Source organism: Alosa pseudoharengus, unplaced genomic scaffold, assembly GCF_046254945.1.
Source record: "Alosa pseudoharengus isolate Yale_2024_CS ecotype anadromous, Long Island Sound unplaced genomic scaffold, YU_APseudo_1.1 YU_APseudo_1.1_scf_12, whole genome shotgun sequence".
Taxonomy (NCBI): Eukaryota; Metazoa; Chordata; class Actinopteri; order Clupeiformes; family Clupeidae; genus Alosa; species Alosa pseudoharengus.
Genome location: NW_027468587.1, coordinates 26,696,784 through 26,716,894, shown reverse-complemented (window position 1 = coordinate 26,716,894; position 20,111 = coordinate 26,696,784). Strand labels below are relative to the sequence as shown.

The window sequence follows — 20,111 nt, the reverse complement described above, 5'->3', positions numbered from 1 at the left end:
GATTTGTTGATCTTCATATAAGATCAATAACACTTGGTTAGATTTCATTTTTTTGCAGTGTTTTTAGGGTCTTTTCCATAGGGCTCTGGTGTCCATTTGGTTTCGTGTCCCAGAACAGCGCTAGGTCCTTCGATTGCTCAGTTGGTAGAGCGGAGGACTGTAGGTGTAGGCCATCCTTAGGTCGCTGGTTCGACTCCGGCTCGAAGGAAGCCATGCTTTTTGGTGATCTCTTTGTCTGCGACAAGACCAAGGCCTGGCAAAAGCCGCATTCCCTGACCGGGAATCAAACCCGGGCCGCGGCGGTGAGAGCGCCGAATCCTAACCACTAGACCACCAGGGAGACATGCTATCTGCCTTTGGCACGAGTGGACGTGACGTCTTGCTCTCTGCGGGGCAGACTGCGGGAGATGGCTTCGCTGCAAAAACGGTTTATCCAATCAAATCTAGCCAAGTGTCATTAATCTTATATCAAAATGAAAAAAAAAATCTACTTGGTACTGTTTTCAGTATAAAGACACTTACCTAGTGCTTTCTCATCAAATCATTTGACTTCATTCAAAACGTCTCCAGCGCATTGAGCAAATTTGCCTTGATCAGACTCCTTAAAATAAGCAAATCTCTCATTAAATTCAGTCAAAAGGATCTTTTCAGAGAGTGCTAGTTAAGTCTCTATACTAAAAAACATTACCAAATCGATTTGTTGATCTTCATATAAGATCAACGACACTTGGTTAGATTTCATTTTTTTGCAGTGTTTTTAGGGTCTTTTCCATAGGGCTCTGGTGTCCATCTGGTTTCGTGTCCCAGAACAGCGCCAGGTCCTTCAATAGCTCAGTTGGTAGAGCAGAGGACTGTAGGTGAACGACCGGCCATCCTTAGGTCGCTGGTTCGACTCCGGCTCGAAGGAAGCGATGCTTTTTGGTGATCTCTTGGTCTGCGACAAGACCAAGGCCTGGCAAAAGTCGCATTCCCTGACCGGGAATCGAACCCGGGCCGTGGCGGTGAGAGCGCCGAATCCTAACCACTAGACCACCAGGGAGACATGCTGTCTGCCTTTGGCACGAGTGGACGTGACGTCTTGCTCTCTGCGGGGCAGACTGCGGGAGATGGCTTCGCTGCAAAAACGGTTTATCCAATCAAATCTAGCCGAGTGTCATTAATCTTATATCAAAATAAAAAAAAAAATCTACTGTTTTTTTTATAAAGACACTTACCTAGTGCTTTCTCATCAAATCATTTGACTTCATTTAAGACGTCTCCAGCGCATTGAGCAAATTTGCCTTGATGAGAAAAAATAAGCAAATATCTTATTAAATTCAGTCAAAAGGATCTTTTCAGAGAGTGCTAGTTAAGTCTCTTTATACTAAAAAAAACATTAGGGCAGTTCCAGCGTTATGGATGTGACAATTGGACTCATATTGGCAAACAAAATGCCTTAGAGTGGGGGCAAAATTAGTATCAGTGAATTAATTTGCATAACTTTTAATGCAACCTCTGTCCTCTGAATGCTGAGAAATCCTCAAATTTCATATAATCAATTTCATCCTAAGAATACAAGGCATTTTATCAGCGTTACGGATGTGACATGAAATGGACACACTTTTGTGAGAGATTACAAGTTTTCTACAAACTCTGTGAATTTTGAAGGAAACTGCCGAAACTATGATCTATGTACCATGAAGGAGACTTGAATGAACACAAAAAGTGTGTTTTTGAAACTATACGTAATTTTCGTAATGCATTATGTAGGAAAAACTGGCGTTATGGATGTGACGGTTTCACGTTATGGATGTGACGTGTCTGAACCAGTCCTCGACAAACTACATAAAACATAGCCTGGCTAGTGCCACCACTTCTCAATGAGACGTGGTCTGGGAACCAAACATTAATTTTCTCGTATTTGAAAGCACGTAAAATCGCTCTCCCAACTGAGCTATTTCGGCTGCCGTGCTTTTCGCTTGTTTGAGAGAGTGGACCTCGCACAAGCGAGCACTCTGGCTCTGCTTCTGACACGGAGATGAGCTCTGCGCACTGACAGCCCCAGGCCAAGCCTCGTTAGCGCAGTAGGTAGCGCGTCAGTCTCATCATCTGAAGGTCGTGAGTTCGATCCTCACACGGGGCATGGTGCTTTTAGAGCATGCAAAATGAAGCACCCACCACCATGTCACTCATCTGTGTGCCTGCCCCAAGCACCCAAAAGTTCTCTTCAGGTTTTTTTTTGTTGCCAAGAACAAGCTAGCACCACTGCTAAAAAGTCACCTGTCACCACTGGGATTCCAAGTCAAGGATTACTGTCTGGGCATCTGTTGCCCCAAGATTGCCTGTGGAAAAACAGCAAGGCCATTCCCTTGAAGCCGTCACATGCTGTTCTTCTGTATCCAGCTGCAATAGTCTACGTAGTCGGCAGGATTCCAACCTGCGCGGGGAGACCCCAATGGATTTCTAGTCCATCGCCTTAACCACTCGGCCACAAGCGGCGTGTCCACCACGCCCTGAGTGTACGCTTTTTTTTGAAGGGTTTGGTCCGTCGGGGCAGACGGAAAAGACATCTGTCGACAGTGCTGGAGCACAGTGGCTCGCGAGTGTCTCGCTCTTTTATCCCTCAAATTAAAGGTCTTGTCAGAAGTGGGATTCGAACCCACGCCTCCAGAGAGACTGCGACCTGAACGCAGCGCCTTGGAACGCTGTGCCATCCTGACTCTTGTAGGTTGACTTTGAGAAGACGCACACAAAAACAGGAATATTTTTGAATATGCATCGTTGAAGAATGAATGGAAGTCTGAGAGAAACACAGAAAAGACACGTCCGAGTTGATGTTGTGGGAAAGGTGAGGCCGCGCAGTCTGGAAAGCGTCTCCGTGGTGCAATCGGTTAGCGCGTTTGGCAGTTAACCGAAAGGTTGGTGGTTCGAGCCCACCTGGGGACGTGCTCCTTTTGAGCAATATAGTCACATTCCTAGCGCTTTCCACCACCAGCTCATCACGTGTCTTTCCTACATCCTACCAACACACTGCGAGGAAAAGCAAAAGGTGCTTTTGTTGCGCAGGTAGGCAGGGTTCGGGTGGCCGCCTCACTGACACAGTGACAAAGAGGCTCTCAGGGAGCTTCTTTGAGCACCAAATAAATTTGGCCCGTACGGGGATCGAACGCGCGACCTTGGCGTTATTAGCACCACGCTCTAACCAACTGAGCTAACCGGCCTCAATCGTTGCCTTTTTCAGATTTAATGGAGAACTAGAGTGGGTCGTAGCAGCCAAGGCTGGTGAGCAGGAGTCTCCGCTCCAAAACTAGTGGATTTCCCACCACTCATTCGCTGGGCAAAGTCACTGGTTAAGACTTGATTGTCAAGGGGAATTAGCTCAAATGGTAGAGCGCTCGCTTAGCATGCGAGAGGTAGCGGGATCGATGCCCGCATTCTCCAGTGCCGTGTACAGGGCAAGGCCTCCCTTTTTAAGAATGCTCTGGACAACCCAGGAGCCGAAGCCTTGCACTGTGCTTCCGTTGCTCTCCTTCCTGTGCAGGAAAGGCTTTTTTGGCAATGCCGACAGCAAAATGCAGACGCCCAACGTGGGGCTCGAACCCACGACCCTGAGATTAAGAGTCTCATGCTCTACCGACTGAGCTAGCCAGGCTTCCGCTGACCCCCTTTGATGCGGCCAGCTGACGGCGAGGGCACAGACGTGCACAAGCTCATGCTTGTCCAAGCTAATCCCTGCTCGGCTCTCCTGACTCCTTGTGGAAAGCGCTTTGAGAAGACGCAGACAAGAAGTGGAATATCTCAGCCCCTTCTGCGAAATGCGTCTGCGCTCTGTGGCTCTGCGGCATGCTTCCAGTCAGGGGAGTCCAGTGGCGCTAGAATGAGCTCCCTATCTCTTACCAGTCCAGAGTTATGCATCACTGAAAAATGAATGGAAGTCTGACAGAAACACAGGAAAGACACATCTGAGTTGATGATGGCGTGCAAAATGCCAGCTCTGGCAGGTTCTGTGGCGCAATGGATAGCGCATTGGACTTCTAGTTGGCAAAGGAAGGAGCCATTCAAAGGTTGTGGCTTTGAGTCCCACCAGAATCGTGAGTTTTTGCCGGTGGCTGGCAGGCAGAGTTGTCCCGAGATGCCTTTGTATGGCCTGGCACAGACAAAAAAGGCCTCTTTTTGCCCTTGTGAGGCGTGCAAAATCTGGTACTGCCGACCCACCGCAAGCCTCGGCGCGAGAGCCTCAGTAAATGTAACAGAGTAGCTCTGGGCAGAGCTGTCAAGTGAGGCTACGGCCGGACTCCTAAATAGCTGCCGAAACCCGGGATCGAACCAGGGACCTTCAGATCTTCAGTCTAACGTTCTCCCAACTGAGCTATTTCGGCTGCTGTGCTTTTCGCTTGTTTGAGAGAGTGGACCTCGCACAAGCGAGCACTCTGGCTCTGCTTCTGACACGGAGATGAGCTCTGCGCACTGACAGCCCCAGGCCAAGCCTCGTTAGCGCAGTAGGTAGCGCGTCAGTCTCATAATTTCGATCCTCACACGGGGCATGGTGCTTTTAGAGCATGCAAAATGAAGCACCCACCGCCATCTCACTGATCTGTGTGCCTGCCCCAAGCACCCAAAAGTTCTCTTCAGGTTTTTTTTTGTTGCCAAGAACAAGCTAGCACCACTGCTAAAAAGTCACCTGTCACCACTGGGTTTCCAAGTCAAGGATTACTGTCTGGGCATCTGTTGCCCCAAGATTGCCTGTGGAAAAACAGCAAGGCCATTCCCTTGAAGCCGTCACATGCTGTTCTTCTGTATCCAGCTGCAATAGTCTACGTAGTCGGCAGGATTCCAACCTGCGCGGGGAGACCCCAATGGATTTCTAGTCCATCGCCTTAACCACTCGGCCACAAGCGGCGTGTCCACCACGCCCTGAGTGTACGCTTTTTTTTGAAGGGTTTGGTCCGTCGGAGCAGACGGAAAAGACATCTGTCGACAGTGCTGGAGCACAGTGGCTCGCGAGTGTCTCGCTCTTTTATCCCTCAAATTAAAGGTCTTGTCAGAAGTGGGATTCGAACCCACGCCTCCAGAGAGACTGCGACCTGAACGCAGCGCCTTGGAACGCTCAGCCATCCTGACTCTTGTAGGTTGACTTTGAGAAGACGCACACAAAAACAGGAATATTTTTGAATATGCATCGTTGAAGAATGAATGGAAGTCTGAGAGAAACACAGAAAAGACACGTCCGAGTTGATGTTGTGGGAAAGGTGAGGCCGCGCAGTCTGGAAGGCGTCTCCGTGGTGCAATCGGTTAGCGCGTTTGGCAGTTAACCGAAAGGTTGGTGGTTCAAGCCCACCTGGGGACGTGCTCCTTTTGAGCAATATAGTCACATTCCTAGCGCTTTCCACCACCAGCTCATCACGTGTCTTTCCTACATCCTACCAACACACTGCGAGGAAAAGCAAAAGGTGCTTTTGTTGCGCAGGTAGGCAGGGTTCGGGTGGCCGCCTCACTGACACAGTGACAAAGAGGCTCTCAGGGAGCTTCTTTGAGCACCAAATAAATTTGGCCCGTACGGGGATCGAACCCGCGACCTTGGCGTTATTAGCACCACGCTCTAACCAACTGAGCTAACCGGCCTCGATCGTTGCCTTTTTCAGATTTAATGGAGAACTAGAGTGGGTCGTAGCAGCCAAGGCTGGTGAGCAGGAGTCTCCGCTCCAAAACTAGTGGATTTCCCACCACTCATTCGCTGGGCAAAGTCACTGGTTAAGACTTGATTGTCAAGGGGAATTAGCTCAAATGGTAGAGCGCGCGCTTAGCATGCGAGAGGTAGCGGGATCGATGCCCGCATTCTCCAGTGCCGTGTACAGGGCAAGGCCTCCCTTTTTAAGAATGCGCTGGACAACCCAGGAGCCGAAGCCTTGCACTGTGCTTCCGTTGCTCTCCTTCCTGTGCAGGAAAGGCTTTTTTGGCAATGCCGACAGCAAAATGCAGACGCCCAACGTGGGGCTCGAACCCACGACCCTGAGATTAAGAGTCTCATGCTCTACCGACTGAGCTAGCCGGGCTTCCGCTGACCCCCTTTGATGCGGCCAGCTGACGGCGAGGGCACAGACGTGCACAAGCTCATGCTTGTCCAAGCTAATCCCTGCTCGGCTGTCCTGACTCCTTGTGGAAAGCGCTTTGAGAAGACGCAGACAAGAAGTGGAATATCTCAGCCCCTTCTGCGAAATGCGTCTGCGCTCTGTGGCTCTGCGGCATGCTTCCAGTCAGGGGAGTCCAGTGGCGCTAGAATGAGCTCCCTATCTCTTACCAGTCCAGAGTTATGCATCACTGAAAAATGAATGGAAGTCTGACAGAAACACAGGAAAGACACATCTGAGTTGATGATGGCATGCAAAATGCCAGCTCTGGCAGGTTCTGTGGCGCAATGGATAGCGCATTGGACTTCTAGTTGGCAAAGGAAGGAGCCATTCAAAGGTTGTGGCTTTGAGTCCCACCAGAATCGTGAGTTTTTGCCGGTGGCTGGCAGGCAGAGTTGTCCCGAGATGCCTTTGTATGGCCTGGCACAGACAAAAAAGGCCTCTTTTTGCCCTTGTGAGGCGTGCAAAATCTGGTACTGCCGACCCACCGCAAGCCTCGGCGCGAGAGCCTCAGTAAATGTAACAGAGTAGCTCTGGGCAGAGCTGTCAAGTGAGGCTACGGCCGGACTCCTAAATAGCTGCCGAAACCCGGGATCGAACCAGGGACCTTCAGATCTTCAGTCTAACGCTCTCCCAACTGAGCTATTTCGGCTGCCGTGCTTTTCGCTTGTTTGAGAGAGTGGACCTCGCACAAGCGAGCACTCTGGCTCTGCTTCTGACACGGAGATGAGCTCTGCGCACTGACAGCCCCAGGCCAAGCCTCGTTAGCGCAGTAGGTAGCGCGTCAGTCTCATAATTTCGATCCTCACACGGGGCATGGTGCTTTTAGAGCATGCAAAATGAAGCACCCACCACCATCTCACTGATCTGTGTGCCTGCCCCAAGCACCCAAAAGTTCTCTTCAGGTTTTTTTTTGTTGCCAAGAACAAGCTAGCACCACTGCTAAAAAGTCACCTGTCACCACTGGGATTCCAAGTCAAGGATTACTGTCTGGGCATCTGTTGCCCCAAGATTGCCTGTGGAAAAACAGCAAGGCCATTCCCTTGAAGCCGTCACATGCTGTTCTTCTGTATCCAGCTGCAATAGTCTACGTAGTCGGCAGGATTCCAACCTGCGCGGGGAGACCCCAATGGATTTCTAGTCCATCGCCTTAACCACTCGGCCACAAGCGGCGTGTCCACCACGCCCTGAGTGTACGCTTTTTTTTGAAGGGTTTGGTCCGTCGGGGCAGACGGAAAAGACATCTGTCGACAGTGCTGGAGCACAGTGGCTCGCGAGTGTCTCGCTCTTTTATCCCTCAAATTAAAGGTCTTGTCAGAAGTGGGATTCGAACCCACGCCTCCAGAGAGACTGCGACCTGAACGCAGCGCCTTGGAACGCTCAGCCATCCTGACTCTTGTAGGTTGACTTTGAGAAGACGCACACAAAAACAGGAATATTTTTGAATATGCATGGTTGAAGAATGAATGGAAGTCTGAGAGAAACACAGAAAAGACACGTCCGAGTTGATGTTGTGGGAAAGGTGAGGCCGCGCAGTCTGGAAGGCGTCTCCGTGGTGCAATCGGTTAGCGCGTTTGGCAGTTAACCGAAAGGTTGGTGGTTCGAGCCCACCTGGGGACGTGCTCCTTTTGAGCAATATAGTCACATTCCTAGCGCTTTCCACCACCAGCTCATCACGTGTCTTTCCTACATCCTGCCAACACACCTACACCAACACACTGCGAGGAAAAGCAAAAGGTGCTTTTGTTGCGCAGGTAGGCAGGGTTCGGGTGGCCGCCTCACTGACACAGTGACAAAGAGGCTCTCAGGGAGCTTCTTTGAGCACCAAATAAATTTGGCCCGTACGGGGATCGAACCCGCGACCTTGGCGTTATTAGCACCACGCTCTAACCAACTGAGCTAACCGGCCTCGATCGTTGCCTTTTTCAGATTTAATGGAGAACTAGAGTGGGTCGTAGCAGCCAAGGCTGGTGAGCAGGAGTCTCCGCTCCAAAACTAGTGGATTTCCCACCACTCATTCGCTGGGCAAAGTCACTGGTTAAGACTTGATTGTCAAGGGGAATTAGCTCAAATGGTAGAGCGCGCGCTTAGCATGCGAGAGGTAGCGGGATCGATGCCCGCATTCTCCAGTGCCGTGTACAGGGCAAGGCCTCCCTTTTTAAGAATGCGCTGGACAACCCAGGAGCCGAAGCCTTGCACTGTGCTTCCGTTGCTCTCCTTCCTGTGCAGGAAAGGCTTTTTTGGCAATGCCGACAGCAAAATGCAGACGCCCAACGTGGGGCTCGAACCCACGACCCTGAGATTAAGAGTCTCATGCTCTACCGACTGAGCTAGCCGGGCTTCCGCTGACCCCCTTTGATGCGGCCAGCTGACGGCGAGGGCACAGACGTGCACAAGCTCATGCTTGTCCAAGCTAATCCCTGCTCGGCTGTCCTGACTCCTTGTGGAAAGCGCTTTGAGAAGACGCAGACAAGAAGTGGAATATCTCAGCCCCTTCTGCGAAATGCGTCTGCGCTCTGTGGCTCTGCGGCATGCTTCCAGTCAGGGGAGTCCAGTGGCGCTAGAATGAGCTCCCTATCTCTTACCAGTCCAGAGTTATGCATCACTGAAAAATGAATGGAAGTCTGACAGAAACACAGGAAAGACACATCTGAGTTGATGATGGCATGCAAAATGCCAGCTCTGGCAGGTTCTGTGGCGCAATGGATAGCGCATTGGACTTCTAGTTGGCAAAGGAAGGAGCCATTCAAAGGTTGTGGCTTTGAGTCCCACCAGAATCGTGAGTTTTTGCCGGTGGCTGGCAGGCAGAGTTGTCCCGAGATGCCTTTGTATGGCCTGGCACAGACAAAAAAGGCCTCTTTTTGCCCTTGTGAGGCGTGCAAAATCTGGTACTGCCGACCCACCGCAAGCCTCGGCGCGAGAGCCTCAGTAAATGTAACAGAGTAGCTCTGGGCAGAGCTGTCAAGTGAGGCTACGGCCGGACTCCTAAATAGCTGCCGAAACCCGGGATCGAACCAGGGACCTTCAGATCTTCAGTCTAACGCTCTCCCAACTGAGCTATTTCGGCTGCCGTGCTTTTCGCTTGTTTGAGAGAGTGGACCTCGCACAAGCGAGCACTCTGGCTCTGCTTCTGACACGGAGATGAGCTCTGCGCACTGACAGCCCCAGGCCAAGCCTCGTTAGCGCAGTAGGTAGCGCGTCAGTCTCATAATTTCGATCCTCACACGGGGCATGGTGCTTTTAGAGCATGCAAAATGAAGCACCCACCACCATCTCACTGATCTGTGTGCCTGCCCCAAGCACCCAAAAGTTCTCTTCAGGTTTTTTTTTGTTGCCAAGAACAAGCTAGCACCACTGCTAAAAAGTCACCTGTCACCACTGGGATTCCAAGTCAAGGATTACTGTCTGGGCATCTGTTGCCCCAAGATTGCCTGTGGAAAAACAGCAAGGCCATTCCCTTGAAGCCGTCACATGCTGTTCTTCTGTATCCAGCTGCAATAGTCTACGTAGTCGGCAGGATTCCAACCTGCGCGGGGAGACCCCAATGGATTTCTAGTCCATCGCCTTAACCACTCGGCCACAAGCGGCGTGTCCACCACGCCCTGAGTGTACGCTTTTTTTTGAAGGGTTTGGTCCGTCGGGGCAGACGGAAAAGACATCTGTCGACAGTGCTGGAGCACAGTGGCTCGCGAGTGTCTCGCTCTTTTATCCCTCAAATTAAAGGTCTTGTCAGAAGTGGGATTCGAACCCACGCCTCCAGAGAGACTGCGACCTGAACGCAGCGCCTTGGAACGCTCAGCCATCCTGACTCTTGTAGGTTGACTTTGAGAAGACGCACACAAAAACAGGAATATTTTTGAATATGCATCGTTGAAGAATGAATGGAAGTCTGAGAGAAACACAGAAAAGACACGTCCGAGTTGATGTTGTGGGAAAGGTGAGGCCGCGCAGTCTGGAAGGCGTCTCCGTGGTGCAATCGGTTAGCGCGTTTGGCAGTTAACCGAAAGGTTGGTGGTTCGAGCCCACCTGGGGACGTGCTCCTTTTGAGCAATATAGTCACATTCCTAGCGCTTTCCACCACCAGCTCATCACGTGTCTTTCCTACATCCTGCCAACACACCTACACCAACACACTGCGAGGAAAAGCAAAAGGTGCTTTTGTTGCGCAGGTAGGCAGGGTTCGGGTGGCCGCCTCACTGACACAGTGACAAAGAGGCTCTCAGGGAGCTTCTTTGAGCACCAAATAAATTTGGCCCGTACGGGGATCGAACCCGCGACCTTGGCGTTATTAGCACCACGCTCTAACCAACTGAGCTAACCGGCCTCGATCGTTGCCTTTTTCAGATTTAATGGAGAACTAGAGTGGGTCGTAGCAGCCAAGGCTGGTGAGCAGGAGTCTCCGCTCCAATACTAGTGGATTTCCCACCACTCATTCGCTGGGCAAAGTCACTGGTTAAGACTTGATTGTCAAGGGGAATTAGCTCAAATGGTAGAGCGCTCGCTTAGCATGCGAGAGGTAGCGGGATCGATGCCCGCATTCTCCAGTGCCGTGTACAGGGCAAGGCCTCCCTTTTTAAGAATGCTCTGGACAACCCAGGAGCCGAAGCCTTGCACTGTGCTTCCGTTGCTCTCCTTCCTGTGCAGGAAAGGCTTTTTTGGCAATGCCGACAGCAAAATGCAGACGCCCAACGTGGGGCTCGAACCCACGACCCTGAGATTAAGAGTCTCATGCTCTACCGACTGAGCTAGCCGGGCTTCCGCTGACCCCCTTTGATGCGGCCAGCTGACGGCGAGGGCACAGACGTGCACAAGCTCATGCTTGTCCAAGCTAATCCCTGCTCGGCTGTCCTGACTCCTTGTGGAAAGCGCTTTGAGAAGACGCAGACAAGAAGTGGAATATCATCGGCCCCTTCTGCGAAATGCGTCTGCGCTCTGTGGCTCTGCGGCATGCTTCCAGTCAGGGGAGTCCAGTGGCGCTAGAATGAGCTCCCTATCTCTTACCAGTCCAGAGTTATGCATCACTGAAAAATGAATGGAAGTCTGACAGAAACACAGGAAAGACACATCTGAGTTGATGATGGCGTGCAAAATGCCAGCTCTGGCAGGTTCTGTGGCGCAATGGATAGCGCATTGGACTTCTAGTTGGCAAAGGAAGGAGCCATTCAAAGGTTGTGGCTTTGAGTCCCACCAGAATCGTGAGTTTTTGCCGGTGGCTGGCAGGCAGAGTTGTCCCGAGATGCCTTTGTATGGCCTGGCACAGACAAAAAAGGCCTCTTTTTGCCCTTGTGAGGCGTGCAAAATCTGGTACTGCCGACCCACCGCAAGCCTCGGCGCGAGAGCCTCAGTAAATGTAACAGAGTAGCTCTGGGCAGAGCTGTCAAGTGAGGCTACGGCCGGACTCCTAAATAGCTGCCGAAACCCGGGATCGAACCAGGGACCTTCAGATCTTCAGTCTAACGCTCTCCCAACTGAGCTATTTCGGCTGCCGTGCTTTTCGCTTGTTTGAGAGAGTGGACCTCGCACAAGCGAGCACTCTGGCTCTGCTTCTGACACGGAGATGAGCTCTGCGCACTGACAGCCCCAGGCCAAGCCTCGTTGGCGCTCACTGTCAACTGATTGTCGAACTCTGTCAGCGATATGTTGGTAGGTAGAACCCAATCACTTTTTAACGTGCTCCCACAAATTTCGAAGATAAGACGAATCAGAGAGTTCATCCCTGCGAGAAATGCCAGACATGAGCCAATAGGAATTCGAGCCCATTTTCCCAAGAATTCGAAAAAGTAACGCTAGTCTATTTTAGTCTATCTTCCTTCAGTTTCGCCAACGTCAGCCTACCTGGTAAAAGTAAGGCAGTATGTGATATAACGTTACCTGATAACTTGTTGTTCATTCCTTGCTTTAAATTAGACTACGTTTTTAATGTAATGATACATTTGATTGATTTATTGCTGGCAGGCTAGTCATTGTTAGTTAATTGTGCCTAGCAGGTTAACATCGATGTAGCAACATAATTAGAAAAAGATAAGATAAGATTGCATATCCACGACTATTTATGCTTATTGTGTGAATCCTTTCATGTATGTTCTAACAAATGACACAGTTGTTGAAAAAGTGGTTTAGTTTACTTTTACCTAACGCCAGATTCACACCACGCGGCGCGTACGCGGTTTGTGTCCGTTTTCGTTTAGAATGCATGGTACCACGTTAATCCATGCGCACTGTACGCGTGCTTCTATGCGGTTGTGCCGCGCAGATCTTTCCTTCGCTGCCCGCTTGATAGGAACGAGTTCTATTTTTCCGCGCGGTGTACGCGGTCTCAATAGATTTTTAATGGAGAGCTCGGGCAGCTTAGGTTAACGCGCAGCAGACCGCAGAGACGGTTTTGGGTGTGAATGCACACGCACACACCGCGAACGGACAGCACCGGTTAATCTGGCGAAATAAGACTATTTTTCTAAGCATTAATACTAATATTTAAGTATTTGTCCCTGGGTTTGTAGAAAACAACAACAACAATCCTTTATTGGAAAAAAAAAACCCTTTGGACTTGAGAGGTCAGACAGAGCAAGCATATTCTGATATGTGTGTGTGTGTGTGTACATTACAGAATGGAGCCTAAATTCAGGAGGAGGGGGGATGGTCGTGTAAGCTTGTGTGACACAGTGGAGGCCAGAAAAATTAAGGATGAGAATAGACCATGGTCTCGGGCTCTGTCACCAGACAGGGTAAAAGAATCAGCAAGGGCTGCAGTTGTGCTTCGTGGTGGAGACCCAGATCATGAGTGGCATGTCCTGGGCCAACATCTAGTGCAGTTTGGAATTTTCAGGGACCAGACATTTCTGTGGATGGCAGAGAATGCACTGGGGTATGCTGGTTACTTGGTTGCCTCGATGTCAGCTGAGTCAGGGAACACGGATTCCATCAACAACCTGGCCAACAAGCAAGCTCTAAAGAGGTACATTTCCCACTACCCAGAGGGCAGATATGCTATTCAGTTTAAGTTGGAAGCTAGAACAAGCCAGGCCACCACGTCAGGGACAAACTCATCAAAAACTTCCACCATTCCACCGGCTGCCAGCTCCTCTCCATCTGCCACCTCTCCATCAGCTGCCAGTGCTACAGAACCCTCCACGTCTTCAGGAATGTCTTCAACAGTGTCCGTGTCCTCTCTGCGGTCATTGTTGGTGGGGAAAGCCAAGTCTCAGCAGGCCATAGACAAATCTGTGAGGAAGCTGTGCTCATCACAGAAGTTTCATCCTTGTAAGTATGACTTCAGTATGGATGTTGTGTAACCACTGAGTTGCTACTGATACATCACATTTAAATCATTACTGGATATTTTATTCAATATTTTGTAGCCATTCCTGCTTTGTCCACTGCTGACTCCCCCACTGTCCAGTCATCCACAATAGAAATGGGACCTTCTGACATAGGTGACAAGGAACTGTTGATGGCGGCTCAACAGCTGGAGTCAGGCATAGCAAGTGTGTATTATTATTAATTCATTATAAACTTTTAAGCACAGCAACACATAGAACATATGTTGTATGTAGAATTGTATTGTTTGGATAAAAACATTTGTAAAGGCAAGTCAAGTTTATTTATAGAGTAAAATAATCAAATGCACTCTGTGTCTGTCTGTCCCTCACTTGTTCAATAGAGAGCAGAATATGCCTGCCAGCTGGATGGGTCCCTGCATTACCTGAGATCGACCAGCTCTGGGTTTCGAAAGTCCTCTTTCAATGGTCACGCTTTGGCCAACCTGAGCTTAACACCAAGGTCAACAAAATGTGGTGGTATCCACCTGAACCACCGCAGACCCCAAGTGGTATGCCAGCACTTGATCGTTACTTTGGCCACCCCCTGTTCATGTGGATGCCCAGGAAACTGTGGAGAGTGAAACTTGTCTGTCCACACCCTGACTGCGTCCAGTCAGAGCTCACTTCTGCTGGACTGCATCAGAGGGTCAAACAGGTAGTCAGTGTCAGCGGCTCTTACTACATTGCGTCAGAATATCTTGCCTGTAAGAGCTGCAAAAGAAAAGTCATCGGTTGGAGCAGTGCAATCATCTCACAACTAGACATTGGCCACCGAATTCAATTCCCGTGTATAATGACATACAGACTCGGGTGTGACATGAAGGTTGTGCGCCTGATGCGTCAGCGAGGCTTGGGTAACAGCAGCAGCCAGCTGCAAAAGCAGCTAGAGGAGCAGCATGCAGAGACCTGGCTCTGCAAGCAAATTCAGTTCCTGACTGATTACAGAGGACTGGCACGTGCTGTCTCCTCTGGACTGATTTCACCCTTCCAACTGGGTGACTTGCCAGCCATGCCAGCAGTTCCAAAGCATCGCTGGTTAATGCAAATATACGCCCAGGATGTCCTCAGCCGGTTGGACGAAGTGAAGGCCTCCATTACATCGCTTTTTGGACAAGTCATTAAGATGGACTCCACTAAGAAAATTGTGAGGAAGTTGGCGGGTCAGGCCCAGTCAACAGCAGCTTGGGCCACAAATGTAGGCAATGAACATGGGCACGTGATAATGTCTGTGCTCACAGCTAGTGAGGGCTGGGGTCTGGCAAAGATGGCAGCGGGTCTTGTAAGGCGGTATAAGGATGCTGGCATGTCCCCACCAGAGATTTTATATGTGGACCGAGACTGCTGTGCGAACTCCCACCTGCACAAGATCTTTGCAGCTTGGCCAAACATGATCATCAAGTTGGACATCTGGCATTTTATGAGGCGGTTTTCCATTGGATGCACAACTGATTCCCATGCACTGTATGCAAGCTTCATGGCCCAACTCAGCTATTGTATCTTTGTGTGGGATGAGGAAGATCTGCAGCGTCTCAGAGCAGCAAAGCGGGCAGAGCTTGAAGCAAAGAACATGCGTCCCACGGAGGCAGATGTGACAAGACACATCGCCAAGGCAGAGATGATGCTTCATTGCAGGAGAACTGTCCGGGAAAGTAGTGAAATGGAGGTCATGTTGAAGGAGCTGATTGAGGCATATGATGGAGTGAAAGGCAGAAACAGTCTTGGTGTGCCTCTAATCAATTCTGCCAGAATGGCAGAAATCTGGAAGGCACAACGCAAGCATATTCCCTGCCTCCAGGACCCTCCTGGTTTCCAAATGTATACGCTGACTGGGACAACTAAGAAGGGTGGTCATGTGCTTCCTACATACAGATGTGCAAGAGGTTCAACATCGTTGGAGAACTTTCATTTGCATATGAATCGTTTCATCCCAGGTGAAAACTGTATCCTTTAATGTAAAACTGTGCTGTACTATTACTGTACTGTTCCATTAGAATAATATTTATTGCATGTATTAACATGTGAATGGCAATGCAAAATGGTATGTTTTTAGGAACCCTGGCAAGTGACACTTTTTTCCAAGCCTATTTGGTTGATGGTGTCGCAAGATGGAATGAGGACCGAACTTTGAAAGCAGAGGGGAGAAAAGGGGCACACTCATACAGTGGTCTGCTACGACATGCTGCCAATCAGCTGGCCGAGGAGGTGATCGGGAAGAAACTGGTGGAGTACACAGTACCACGAAAATACACTGGTAGGGCATGAAGTCAATTTGTATATTTTCAACAGTACAATGACATTATTCTGCTCTGGCTCTCTCTGTATGCCCTCACATGTATACCCGCTGTATTGACACAGCATGCAGTACTGTTCAGTAAATAGAGTTAAGTATTGCCCAATGAAAACAGTACATACAGTAAATATAGTTTAGTATTGCCCAATGAAAACAGTACATACAGTACACTAACACTATCATACATTTTTGGTTCTCTGGTTGGTTCAGGCGAGCTGATAGGTATCGAATACCTTTATAGCCAAAACAATGTTGTGATGGAGGACTACAAAGTGGCCTGTGCAACCCTGGAGGAAGAGGACATATCTGTTGCAGAGGAAGAGACTTATGTGGAGCCAGTAGATGTGGAGGATCCAACTGTTCCCTCGCTAGAGATAATCTGGCCCGCACATCCTACTGTATCTACACTTCATACTGTGTCCACAAGCCATACTCGTAAGTTTGTATTGAATTGTTAAAGGTGCAAATAATGATGTTGACACATAACACATCAGTTATTACATGTTCTGTCTTTGCTTTGATTTGTTTTAATTTAGCTCTCTGGCCAGGCACTCCCAGTTTGTCTGGTGATCAGACCTCAAATATCTCAGAATTGCCAGCTCCCCAGCCTCATCTTGCACCACAGCCTCTGCCCGCACAAGATGCTCACCTCGGACCACAGCCTCACCTCGTACAACAGCCTCACTTCGGACCACAGCCTCACGTCGCACCACAGGCTCAGGTCATACCACATCCTCAGGTCGCACAACAGCCTCACCTCGCGCCACAGCCTCACCTCGGACCACAGGCTCACCTCGCACCACAGGCTCAGGTCGGACCACAGGCTCACCTCGCACCACAGGCTCAGGTCGGACCACAGGCTCACCTCGCACCACAGGCTCAGGTCGGACCACAGCCTCACCTCGCACCACAGGCTCACCTCGCACCACAGGCTCAGGTCGGACCACAGGCTCAGGTCAAATCTACTGATCATGATGTAAGTTTGCATTTTTTTTTAATTGTAGGCTTCTTGAAAGATACATGCATAATAACTTAAAATGCACATAACATCTTACAGGTGTGCAAAAATGTCTTTTGTTCAATGTAGGACTCTGTTGGACCAGATAATATTGAGGGGTTCAAAGCTGTCCAGGATTTGGCTAATTGTCTGTTCAACTTAAAGGACCACTCCCTTGCTCTATCAAGGGAGGAATCGGCCCACATAATCTCCCTTTGGGAGTGCTTGTGCAGATATGATAAAGGAAGGACGATATATCCACAACGGCACCAAAATACCATCAATAAAGGAAGATTCAGAGCTACCAAAACAATTGTTGTGCCTGGGGTGGAGAGTACAAAAAGGTTTTGTTTCAAAATTGACAATGCAGTATGTTTCTATATTGCCTGATACAAAAGTTTGGATTCAGAAAGAAGAAGAAAAACAACCACAAATTTTTCCAACCACTCAGTAATATTGTTCTGTATGTTTTCAGATGCTTTGCAGGAGGTAGAAGTCCTGCGCAGTGGCCGGACTGCAATCGGGTGTGTGAGGCTGTTTTTGTTAAGCTCTGCGAGGAGTACCGTGGAGCCAGGCGCATCAATGGGGTTAGGTATACACGATGGACTCTTGTCTCAAAGGCATATTTCCACATCCGGCAAGTCATCTTGAATAATGCTGTAGTGATGGAGAGGACCACTATCCAGCTCCCAGTGATGAACAGTGCAACGATTGCTTCTTGGTGAGTTTAACCTATTTGGACTAATGATATAAAGTGTATTCGGCAATCAGTGCAAATTTGAACATATGCCATTGCTCTCTTATCTTGTGTGTTCAGGCACAACAGAAGGGAACGGGCACAGGAGAAGAGTGTTTTGGAGCAAGGCATTGCTGCACCGCAGCCTACCATTGTGAACCCAGAGGGTTTGCCCCCTGCTGTTCAGAGGAAAGGCCAACCCTGTATGCCTACTAGCCATGTGGAGAGTCCCCATACCTTTGTTTTACCACCAAATACTGCTGGGATGGCACGGGTGAAACGCAGACATAACCCTCCAGTCCATCATGACAGTACACCAGCCTTTTTGGCAGCCCTTGAGCCACCTCTTCAGGCAACGACTCCCCAGCCTCTAGTCGCACCAGTCCTGCTGACACCCCAGCCTCAGCTCGCACCAGTTCTGATTGCACCCCAGCCTCAAGTTGCCCCCCAACCAGTTCTGATTGCACCCCAGCCTCAAGTTGCCCCCCAACCAGTTCTGATTGCACCCCAGCCTCAAGTTGCCCCCCAACCAGTTCTGATTGCACCGCAATTATCTGCATCCGGCCCTGTGGTTCCTCCCAGAACTGCAGGGAAATCCATGGTCCCCTACACAACTCAATATTATCACAAAAGGAAGAGAATAGAAGAGGAGCAGACTGGAAAAAAGAAGAGGACCTACACACGGAAAAGTGATGCCATCACCTGCAAGCAGTGCAACGCTGAACGAGACCCAGCCACTCATCAACAATATTTTGGTAATTGGTTTTGCCAAACTACATCAAAAGTGACTCTGGCTGAGTGGCGAGCTGATCTTGCCGCAAAGGGGTATGGGAAGAAAAAAGAGCAATGAGCTCCCATATCGGTATACATTTTATTTCATTGTATTGCTCTGTTCTGTATTCCTCTATATGTTTACCAACTGACTACAACAAAAAAAGCCACTCATCAACAGTATTTTGTTTATTTGTTTTTGCCAGTGGCATGCTGGTCTTGCAGCAAATAAATGACAATGAAAAAAATCTATTCTCTCTTGTTCCAGTTACATATAAACACAGAGGGTATGACAACACACTAATGCGAGGCAATAATATTATTGTAATTCAGTAGGGACTTGGGAGTAACTGAACACACAAGTCAGAGACAAGGCCTGATAAATAAATAATACATTTTCTACACTTATGTTTTGAAGATATCATTACTGCACAGTACAGTACAGTTCTGTGTTATAACATGCAAATATATTACTCTAAAATGACAAACAGTAGCCTAAATGCTGATTTTTATTATATACATTAGAAATGATATACAGTATAGTATTAATGCATAAAGTTGCCATTACATACAGTATGTGCAACTGAAATATGGCTACTTGTACAGCATAAGGTAGCCTAATCCAAAACTGGCTGTCTGCAAAAGAATAAAGAGCCACACTTTGCTTAACGTTTTACCTTTTTTTTTATTAGGTACAGCATAGGCAATCAATGCACTCAGCTACAGAGATGTGCAAAGACATTTACATTATAACACATTCTTACCGTCCAGTACTATTGTCAAACGTTTAGTTTAGTAGTTTTTAAACGCATTTCTTTTGAACCTGCGATGAGAAAGCAACGATCTGGTAGTGTTACTATTAATAGCGTCTGAACCGCAATGCATAGCCTACTAATGACTGCCAAACGTTAAGTTTAGTTGTTTTTAAACGCATTTCTTTTGAAGTCTTAAGAATACACATGTATTCCATTGCAGATTGCAATTATCACACTTAAAATAGTGTTGCATGACGCTGGATTCGAACCTGCGATGGGAAAGCCACGATCTGGTAGAGTGTTACTATTAATAGCGTCTGAACCTCGACGCATACGCTAATGCCTTGGCGCAGTAGGTAGCGCGTCAGTCTCATCATCTGAAGGTCGTGAGTTCGATCCTCACACGGGGCATGGTGCTTTTAGAGCATGCAAAATGAAGCACCCACCACCATCTCACTGATCTGTGTGCCTGCCCCAAGCACCCAAAAGTTCTCTTCAGGTTTTTTTTTGTTGCCAAGAACAAGCTAGCACCACTGCTAAAAAGTCACCTGTCACCACTGGGATTCCAAGTCAAGGATTACTGTCTGGGCATCTGTTGCCCCAAGATTGCCTGTGGAAAAACAGCAAGGCCATTCCCTTGAAGCCGTCACATGCTGTTCTTCTGTATCCAGCTGCAATAGTCTACGTAGTCGGCAGGATTCCAACCTGCGCGGGGAGACCCCAATGGATTTCTAGTCCATCGCCTTAACCACTCGGCCACAAGCGGCGTGTCCACCACGCCCTGAGTGTACGCTTTTTTTTGAAGGGTTTGGTCCGTCGGGGCAGACGGAAAAGACATCTGTCGACAGTGCTGGAGCACAGTGGCTCGCGAGTGTCTCGCTCTTTTATCCCTCAAATTAAAGGTCTTGTCAGAAGTGGGATTCGAACCCACGCCTCCAGAGAGACTGCGACCTGAACGCAGCGCCTTGGAACGCTCAGCCATCCTGACTCTTGTAGGTTGACTTTGAGAAGACGCACACAAAAACAGGAATATTTTTGAATATGCATGGTTGAAGAATGAATGGAAGTCTGAGAGAAACACAGAAAAGACACGTCCGAGTTGATGTTGTGGGAAAGGTGAGGCCGCGCAGTCTGGA

General features: G+C 49.1%; 33 non-coding genes across 33 annotated transcripts; 9 read left to right on the top strand and 24 right to left on the bottom strand.

Annotated features, from left to right (window-relative positions):
* The first annotated feature begins 126 nt into the window (after window positions 1-126).
* On the top strand, window positions 127-208 carry trnay-gua (transfer RNA tyrosine (anticodon GUA)). Its single transcript is given in 2 exon segments — window positions 127-163; window positions 173-208. It is a non-coding gene; the product is annotated as a tRNA-Tyr (tRNA).
* Window positions 209-268: 60 nt separating this feature from the next.
* On the bottom strand, window positions 269-340 carry trnae-cuc (transfer RNA glutamic acid (anticodon CUC)). Its single transcript has one exon. It is a non-coding gene; the product is annotated as a tRNA-Glu (tRNA).
* Window positions 341-820: 480 nt separating this feature from the next.
* trnay-gua (transfer RNA tyrosine (anticodon GUA)) lies at window positions 821-907 on the top strand. Its single transcript is given in 2 exon segments — window positions 821-857; window positions 872-907. It is a non-coding gene; the product is annotated as a tRNA-Tyr (tRNA).
* Window positions 908-967: 60 nt separating this feature from the next.
* trnae-cuc (transfer RNA glutamic acid (anticodon CUC)) lies at window positions 968-1,039 on the bottom strand. The gene has a single exon. It is a non-coding gene; the product is annotated as a tRNA-Glu (tRNA).
* Window positions 1,040-2,049: 1,010 nt separating this feature from the next.
* Window positions 2,050-2,122, top strand: trnam-cau (transfer RNA methionine (anticodon CAU)). Its single transcript has one exon. It is a non-coding gene; the product is annotated as a tRNA-Met (tRNA).
* A 273-nt stretch (window positions 2,123-2,395) lies between these two features.
* trnas-aga (transfer RNA serine (anticodon AGA)) lies at window positions 2,396-2,475 on the bottom strand. Its single transcript has one exon. It is a non-coding gene; the product is annotated as a tRNA-Ser (tRNA).
* Window positions 2,476-2,617: 142 nt separating this feature from the next.
* Window positions 2,618-2,699, bottom strand: trnal-cag (transfer RNA leucine (anticodon CAG)). The gene has a single exon. It is a non-coding gene; the product is annotated as a tRNA-Leu (tRNA).
* A 152-nt stretch (window positions 2,700-2,851) lies between these two features.
* On the top strand, window positions 2,852-2,925 carry trnan-guu (transfer RNA asparagine (anticodon GUU)). The gene has a single exon. It is a non-coding gene; the product is annotated as a tRNA-Asn (tRNA).
* Window positions 2,926-3,126: 201 nt separating this feature from the next.
* On the bottom strand, window positions 3,127-3,200 carry trnai-aau (transfer RNA isoleucine (anticodon AAU)). The gene has a single exon. It is a non-coding gene; the product is annotated as a tRNA-Ile (tRNA).
* A 147-nt stretch (window positions 3,201-3,347) lies between these two features.
* trnaa-agc (transfer RNA alanine (anticodon AGC)) lies at window positions 3,348-3,420 on the top strand. The gene has a single exon. It is a non-coding gene; the product is annotated as a tRNA-Ala (tRNA).
* A 138-nt stretch (window positions 3,421-3,558) lies between these two features.
* Window positions 3,559-3,631, bottom strand: trnak-cuu (transfer RNA lysine (anticodon CUU)). Its single transcript has one exon. It is a non-coding gene; the product is annotated as a tRNA-Lys (tRNA).
* A 654-nt stretch (window positions 3,632-4,285) lies between these two features.
* Window positions 4,286-4,358, bottom strand: trnaf-gaa (transfer RNA phenylalanine (anticodon GAA)). Its single transcript has one exon. It is a non-coding gene; the product is annotated as a tRNA-Phe (tRNA).
* Window positions 4,359-4,796: 438 nt separating this feature from the next.
* Window positions 4,797-4,876, bottom strand: trnas-aga (transfer RNA serine (anticodon AGA)). The gene has a single exon. It is a non-coding gene; the product is annotated as a tRNA-Ser (tRNA).
* A 142-nt stretch (window positions 4,877-5,018) lies between these two features.
* On the bottom strand, window positions 5,019-5,100 carry trnal-cag (transfer RNA leucine (anticodon CAG)). The gene has a single exon. It is a non-coding gene; the product is annotated as a tRNA-Leu (tRNA).
* A 152-nt stretch (window positions 5,101-5,252) lies between these two features.
* On the top strand, window positions 5,253-5,326 carry trnan-guu (transfer RNA asparagine (anticodon GUU)). Its single transcript has one exon. It is a non-coding gene; the product is annotated as a tRNA-Asn (tRNA).
* A 201-nt stretch (window positions 5,327-5,527) lies between these two features.
* trnai-aau (transfer RNA isoleucine (anticodon AAU)) lies at window positions 5,528-5,601 on the bottom strand. The gene has a single exon. It is a non-coding gene; the product is annotated as a tRNA-Ile (tRNA).
* A 358-nt stretch (window positions 5,602-5,959) lies between these two features.
* On the bottom strand, window positions 5,960-6,032 carry trnak-cuu (transfer RNA lysine (anticodon CUU)). Its single transcript has one exon. It is a non-coding gene; the product is annotated as a tRNA-Lys (tRNA).
* Window positions 6,033-6,686: 654 nt separating this feature from the next.
* Window positions 6,687-6,759, bottom strand: trnaf-gaa (transfer RNA phenylalanine (anticodon GAA)). The gene has a single exon. It is a non-coding gene; the product is annotated as a tRNA-Phe (tRNA).
* A 438-nt stretch (window positions 6,760-7,197) lies between these two features.
* Window positions 7,198-7,277, bottom strand: trnas-aga (transfer RNA serine (anticodon AGA)). Its single transcript has one exon. It is a non-coding gene; the product is annotated as a tRNA-Ser (tRNA).
* Window positions 7,278-7,419: 142 nt separating this feature from the next.
* On the bottom strand, window positions 7,420-7,501 carry trnal-cag (transfer RNA leucine (anticodon CAG)). Its single transcript has one exon. It is a non-coding gene; the product is annotated as a tRNA-Leu (tRNA).
* Window positions 7,502-7,653: 152 nt separating this feature from the next.
* Window positions 7,654-7,727, top strand: trnan-guu (transfer RNA asparagine (anticodon GUU)). The gene has a single exon. It is a non-coding gene; the product is annotated as a tRNA-Asn (tRNA).
* A 215-nt stretch (window positions 7,728-7,942) lies between these two features.
* On the bottom strand, window positions 7,943-8,016 carry trnai-aau (transfer RNA isoleucine (anticodon AAU)). The gene has a single exon. It is a non-coding gene; the product is annotated as a tRNA-Ile (tRNA).
* Window positions 8,017-8,374: 358 nt separating this feature from the next.
* Window positions 8,375-8,447, bottom strand: trnak-cuu (transfer RNA lysine (anticodon CUU)). The gene has a single exon. It is a non-coding gene; the product is annotated as a tRNA-Lys (tRNA).
* A 654-nt stretch (window positions 8,448-9,101) lies between these two features.
* Window positions 9,102-9,174, bottom strand: trnaf-gaa (transfer RNA phenylalanine (anticodon GAA)). The gene has a single exon. It is a non-coding gene; the product is annotated as a tRNA-Phe (tRNA).
* Window positions 9,175-9,612: 438 nt separating this feature from the next.
* Window positions 9,613-9,692, bottom strand: trnas-aga (transfer RNA serine (anticodon AGA)). The gene has a single exon. It is a non-coding gene; the product is annotated as a tRNA-Ser (tRNA).
* A 142-nt stretch (window positions 9,693-9,834) lies between these two features.
* On the bottom strand, window positions 9,835-9,916 carry trnal-cag (transfer RNA leucine (anticodon CAG)). The gene has a single exon. It is a non-coding gene; the product is annotated as a tRNA-Leu (tRNA).
* Window positions 9,917-10,068: 152 nt separating this feature from the next.
* trnan-guu (transfer RNA asparagine (anticodon GUU)) lies at window positions 10,069-10,142 on the top strand. The gene has a single exon. It is a non-coding gene; the product is annotated as a tRNA-Asn (tRNA).
* Window positions 10,143-10,357: 215 nt separating this feature from the next.
* Window positions 10,358-10,431, bottom strand: trnai-aau (transfer RNA isoleucine (anticodon AAU)). The gene has a single exon. It is a non-coding gene; the product is annotated as a tRNA-Ile (tRNA).
* Window positions 10,432-10,578: 147 nt separating this feature from the next.
* Window positions 10,579-10,651, top strand: trnaa-agc (transfer RNA alanine (anticodon AGC)). Its single transcript has one exon. It is a non-coding gene; the product is annotated as a tRNA-Ala (tRNA).
* A 138-nt stretch (window positions 10,652-10,789) lies between these two features.
* On the bottom strand, window positions 10,790-10,862 carry trnak-cuu (transfer RNA lysine (anticodon CUU)). Its single transcript has one exon. It is a non-coding gene; the product is annotated as a tRNA-Lys (tRNA).
* Window positions 10,863-11,517: 655 nt separating this feature from the next.
* On the bottom strand, window positions 11,518-11,590 carry trnaf-gaa (transfer RNA phenylalanine (anticodon GAA)). The gene has a single exon. It is a non-coding gene; the product is annotated as a tRNA-Phe (tRNA).
* Window positions 11,591-19,659: 8,069 nt separating this feature from the next.
* trnas-aga (transfer RNA serine (anticodon AGA)) lies at window positions 19,660-19,739 on the bottom strand. Its single transcript has one exon. It is a non-coding gene; the product is annotated as a tRNA-Ser (tRNA).
* Window positions 19,740-19,881: 142 nt separating this feature from the next.
* trnal-cag (transfer RNA leucine (anticodon CAG)) lies at window positions 19,882-19,963 on the bottom strand. The gene has a single exon. It is a non-coding gene; the product is annotated as a tRNA-Leu (tRNA).
* Window positions 19,964-20,111: the final 148 nt, after the last annotated feature.